The sequence below is a fragment of the Cebus imitator genome, unplaced genomic scaffold (genome assembly GCF_001604975.1).
Source record: "Cebus imitator isolate Cc_AM_T3 unplaced genomic scaffold, Cebus_imitator-1.0 Scaffold34, whole genome shotgun sequence".
In the NCBI taxonomy this organism is placed as follows: Eukaryota; Metazoa; Chordata; class Mammalia; order Primates; family Cebidae; genus Cebus; species Cebus imitator.
In genome coordinates this window covers 1906796-1912650 of record NW_016107349.1, presented here as the reverse complement: position 1 = coordinate 1912650, position 5855 = coordinate 1906796, and the positions used below count along the sequence as shown (strand labels likewise).

Below are 5855 nucleotides of genomic sequence, written 5' to 3'. Positions count from 1 at the left end.
TCCCTCACTTCTTTACAGGTTTCACCTGGGGGCCCTCCCGCACCAAGTTCCTTGCTAAAGAATCCCAGTTGTAGGTTCCACTTTTTAATTACCTGCTTTACACACATGGTGAAGGAGAAGCATTTATTAAGTTTATTTATAATTTAAAAGAAATGCATGGCGACATAGCGTGTATTATACGATGGAGCTGGTAAGGAAGAGCTGGAGGGAAGGAGATATGGTCTAGGGCTATCCTACTATAAGTTGGTGCAATCCTCTATCTCTTTCCTTTCTCCACCACGAACATTAACTATCACCCCTAGCACAGAGCATTTTCTGGCTCCAGGCTTAATGACCATAGATGCCAAAAGAAGCTTGAGTTTTTTTTTTTTTTTTTTTTTTTTTTTTTAGTATAGGTTTTTTTTTTTTTTTTTCTTTTTTTTTTTTTTTTTTTGGAGACGGAGTTTCGCTCTTGTTACCCAGGCTGGAGTGCAATGGCGCGATCTCGGCTCACCGCAACCTCCGCCTCCTGGGTTCAAGCAATTCTCCTGCCCCAGCCTCCTGAGCAGCTGGGATTACAGGCACGCGCCACCATGCCCAGCTAATTTTTTTGTAGTTTTAGTAGAGATTTTTTCATCAGGTTGACTACATTGACTGACGTTGCAAGCTTTGTCAGCCTACCCCAACCAGCAGCAAACTCAGAAAGAGAAGCAAATGACAACCGAAAATAAAAGAAACGGTCCACTTAAAAATGTATTTTGGAACAGAGAAGCCAGCACCCGAATGCAGCTCCCAGCGAATGAGACTCAGAGGGCTAGAAGACTTCACGAGGTGCCGGGTTGAGTGTCTGCAGGACTGACAGGGCGCTGAATTTAGGCCCAGGGAAGGAGCCGCAGGGTGTGAGCCGCCCAGGGGCCAAATTAAGCCGGGGTGCCCGGGCCAACATCCCCACCTGGAACATGCAACCGGCTTGGCTCAGAGGGTCAGGGGAATTAATCCCCTCGGTGCTCTGTTTCAGATCCGTGCTTACCTCATCTCTCCTGCAACCACGGTTCACGAGAGTGCTGCCAGACAGTGTGGCGCCCTGGGTAGTTGATGCAAATCTGAGCAGGGCTACAGGCGGGCCCAGCAAGTTGCCGCAGGGCCCTGGGCGGGAGTTTGGATGAACGCCAGTGGGACTCACCATCCCACGGAGGGAGGCCGAGTTGAAAGCAGAGAAACAGACCATAAGGCCTGGCGGCCCAACTTCCACAGAGCTCAAACTGAAGCCATTGCTAGAGAGCTAGGCAGCAAATACACCAGCTTGACCCCAAATGAGGTCTGGGAGAGACGCCATTAGGAAGGAGGGGCCAATCTCACCTGCAAACAAACTCCAGGGAAGGACCACCCACCCAACATCCTGACTGAACTCAAGAGAGCCCAGCAACGCCCTCTACAGGCCAAAAAAGATACAGCTCCAACATCAACAGAAAAAAAAGTCCACTCGGAGACTCCTCCTGAAATCACCAACTTCAAAGATTAAAGGGAGATAAATCCACAAAGATGGGAAAAAAAAAAAGTGCGAAAAGGATGAAACCATCAAAGAAGAGAACACCTCTTCTCCTCCCAGGGATCACAACTCCTCACCATCAGGGGAACAAAAAAAGGCAGAGAATTAATCTGACGAATTGACAGAAGCAGGCTTTAAAGGTGGGTAATAACAAACTTCTCTGAGTTAAAAGGCCATGTTCTAACCCAATGCAGAGAAACTAAGAACCTTGAAAAAAGGTTAGATGAAATGCTAACTAGAATAACCAGCTTAGAGAAGAGCATAAATGACTTAATGGAGCTAAATAACATAGCACGAGAACTCCGCTAGGCATACCTAAGTTTCAACAGCCAAATCTATCAAGCAGAAGAAAGGATTTTAGAGATAGAAGAGCAAATCAATGAAATAAAATGAGAAGGAAAGATTAGAGAAAAAAGAGTAAAAGAAATGAACAAAGCCTCCAAGAACCATGGGATCATGTGAAAAAACCTAATCTACGCTTGATCGGTGTACCTGAATGTGATGAGGAGAATGAATCCAAGTTGGAAAACACTCTTCAAGATATTATCCAAGAGAAATTTTCTAATCTAAAGAGGCAGGCCAACATTCAAATCCAGGAAATACAGAGAATACCACAAAAATATTCCTCAAGAAGAGCAACCCCAAGGCACATAGTTGTTAGATTACCAGGGTTGAAATGAAGGAAAAAATCCTAAGGGCAGTCAAAGAGAAAGGTCAAGTCACCCACAAAGGAAAGACCATCAGACTCACAGCGGATCTCTTGGCAGAAACCCTGCAAGCTAGAAGGGAGTGGGGGCCAATATTCAATGTCCTTAAAGAAAAGAACTTTCAACCCAGAATTTCGTATCTGGCCAAACTAAGCTTCATAAGTGAAGGAGAAATAAAACTTTTTATGGACAAGCAATTGCTGAGAGATTTCGACACTACAAGACCTGCCTGACAGGAACTACTGAAGGAAGTACTAAACAGCAAAAGGAACTACCAATACCAGCCACTGCAAAAATGTACAAAATGGTAAAGAATAATGATGCAATGAAGGAGCCATGTCAATTAACAGGCAAAACAACCAGCCAGTAACAAAATGGCAGAATCAAATTCAAACATAGCAATATTAATGTTGAATGTAAATGGCCTAAATGCCCCAATCAAAAGACACAGACTGGCAAACTGGATAAAAAGTCAAGACACATTGGTGTGCTATATTCAGGAGACCCATCTCACATGCAAAGACTCACATAGACTCAAAATAAAGGGATGGAAGATGATTTACCAAGCAAATGGAGAGCAAAAAAAAGCAGGGGTAGCAATCCTAGTCTCTGATAAAATGGACTTTAAACCAACAAAGATCAAAAGAGACAAAGAAGGGTACTATATAATGGTAAAAAGATCAATGCAACAAGAAGAGTTAACTATCCTAAATATTTATGCACCCAATGCAGGAGCACTCAGATACATAAAGCAAGTTCTTAAAGACCTACAAAAAGACTTAGATTCCCGCACAATAATAGTGGGAAACTTTAACACTCCACTGACAATATTGGACAGATCAACGAGACAGGAAGTCAATAAGCATATCCAGGACTTGAATGCAGATTTGGACCAAGCAGACCTAACAGGCATTTACAGGACACTTCACACCAAATGTACAGAATACAAATTCTTCTCAGCACCACATTGCACTTACTCCAAAATTGACCATATAATTGGAAGTAAATCACTCCTCAGCAAATGCAAAAGAACAAAAATCATAACAAACACCCTCTCAGACCACAGCACAATCAAAATAGAACTCAGGATTAAGAAAAGCACCCAAAACAACACAATCACATGGAAACTGAACAACTTGCTCCTGAATGATGAATGGATAAACAATGAAATGAAGGCAGAAATAAAAATGTTCTTTGAAAACAATGAGAATGGAGACACAATGTACCAGATCCTATGGGACACACTTAAAGCAGTGTTTAGAGGGAAATTTATAACAATAAATGCCGGCATAAGAAACAAGGAAAGATCTAAAATCAACACCCTATCATTAAAATTGAAAGAGCTAGAGGAGCAAGATCAAAAAACTCAAAAGCAAGCAGAAGACAAGAAATATCTAAGATCAGAGCAGAACTGAAGGAGATAGAGACACAAAAAAAAACTTCAAAAAAATCAATAAATCCAGGAACTGGTTTTTTGAAAAGTTCAACAAAATAGACCGCTAGCTAGACTAATAAAAAAGAAAAGAGAGAAGAATAGAATAAATGCAATTTAAAAAAAGGGAGAGATGACCACCAATTCCTCAGAAATACAAACTACCATCAGACATTACTACAAACAACTCTATACACATAAACCAGTAAATCTGGAAGAAACAGATAAATTCCTGGACACTTGCACACTCCCAAGACTAAGCCAAGAAGAAGTTGGAACCCTGAATAGACCAATAACAAGGTCTGAAGTTGGGGCAGCAATTAACAGCCTACCAACTAAAAAAAGTCCAGGTCCAGATGGGTTCACAGCTGAATTCTACCAGACATACAAAGAGGAGCTGGTACCATTCCTGTTGAAACTATACCAAGCAATACAAAAAGAGGAAATCCTCCCTAACTCTTTCTATGAGAACAACATCATCCTGATACCAAAATCTAGCAGAGACACAACTGAAAAAGAAAACTACATACCAATATCCGTGATGAACATCAATGCAAAGATCTTCAATAAAATACTGGCAAACCAAATCCAACAGCACATCAATAGCTTATTCACCACGATCAAGTAGCCTTCATACCAGGGATGCAAGGCTGGTTCAACATACACAAATCTATAAGCATAATACACCACATAAACAGAACCAAAGACAAAAATCCCCATGATTATCTCGATAGATGCAGAGAAGACCTTTGACAAAATTCAATAGCACTTTATGCTAAAAACTCTCAATAAACTAGGTATTGATGGAACATATCTCCAGAAACTAAAAGCTATTGGCTTTGCAGATGCTGCCGCCACCTGGAGCCTTCTAGTATTAGTCATGGTCAACCCCACCCTGTTTTTCCACACTGCCATTGACAGTGAGCCCTTGGGCCCCGTCTCTTTCGACCTGTTTGCAGACAAGTTTCCAAAGACAGAAGAAAACTTTTGTGCTCTGAGCACTGGAGAGAAAGGATTTGGTTATAAGGGCTCCTGCTTTCACACAATTATTCCAGGGTTCATGTGTCAGGGTGGTGACTTCACACGCCATAATGGCACTGGTGGCAAGTCCATCTACGGGGAGAAATTTGATGATGAGAACTTCATCCTAAAGCATACAGGTCCCGGCATCTTGTCCATGGCAAATGCTGGACCCAACACAAACGGTTCCCAGTTTTTCATCTGCACTGTCAAGACTGAGTGGTTGGATGGCAAACGTGGTCTTTGGCAAGGTGAAAGAAGGCATGAATATTGTGGAGGCCGTGGAGCACTTTGGGTCCAGGAATGGCAAGACCAGCAAGAAGATCACCATTGCTGACTGAGGACAACTTTCATAAGTTTGACTTGTGTTTTATCTTAACCACAAGACCATTCCTTCTGCAGCTCAGGAGAGCACCCCTCCACCCCATTTGCTCACAGTATCCTAAAATCTGTGCTCTCGCTGCAGTTCCCTTTGAGTTCCATTTTTTACTTGTTCCCTTCCATGCCTAGATGGATTGCAGAGTTCAGTTAAGTTCATGATTATGAAATAAAGACTAAATAACAACAACAAAAAAAAGAAAAGAAAAGCTATTTACGACAAGCCCACAGCCAATATCAGACTGAATGGGCAAAAATTAGAAGCATTCCCTTTAAATGGACAAAACAAGGATGTTCTCTCTCATCACTCCTATTCAATATAGTATTGGAAGTTCTAGCCAGAGTAATTAGGCAAGAAAAAGAAATAAAGGGCATTCAATTAGGAAAGGAAGAAGTAAAATTGTCACTATTTGCAGACGACATGATCCTATATTTAGAAGACCCCATCATCTCAGCCCAAAACCTCCTTAAGCTGATAAGCAACTGTGGCAAAGACTCAGGATACAAAAGCAATGTGCAGAAATTACAAGCATTCCTATACATCAATAATAGACAAACAGAGAGCCAAATCAAGAGTGAACTCCCATTCACAATTGCTACAAAGAGAATAAAATACCTAGGAATACAACTAACAAAGGAGGTAAAAGATCTCTTCGAGGAGAACTACAAACCACTGCTCAAGAAAATAAGAGAGGACACAAACACATGGAAAAATATTCCATGCTCATGGTTAGGAAGAATCAATATCATGAAAATGGCCATACGGCTGAAAGTAATTTATAGATGCAAT

The 5855-nt window shown here is 41.5% G+C and overlaps 1 pseudogene; it reads left to right on the top strand.

Moving 5' to 3' along the window:
• The first annotated feature begins 4517 nt into the window (after positions 1 to 4517).
• Positions 4518 to 5043, top strand: LOC108301460 (annotated as a pseudogene).
• Positions 5044 to 5855: the final 812 nt, after the last annotated feature.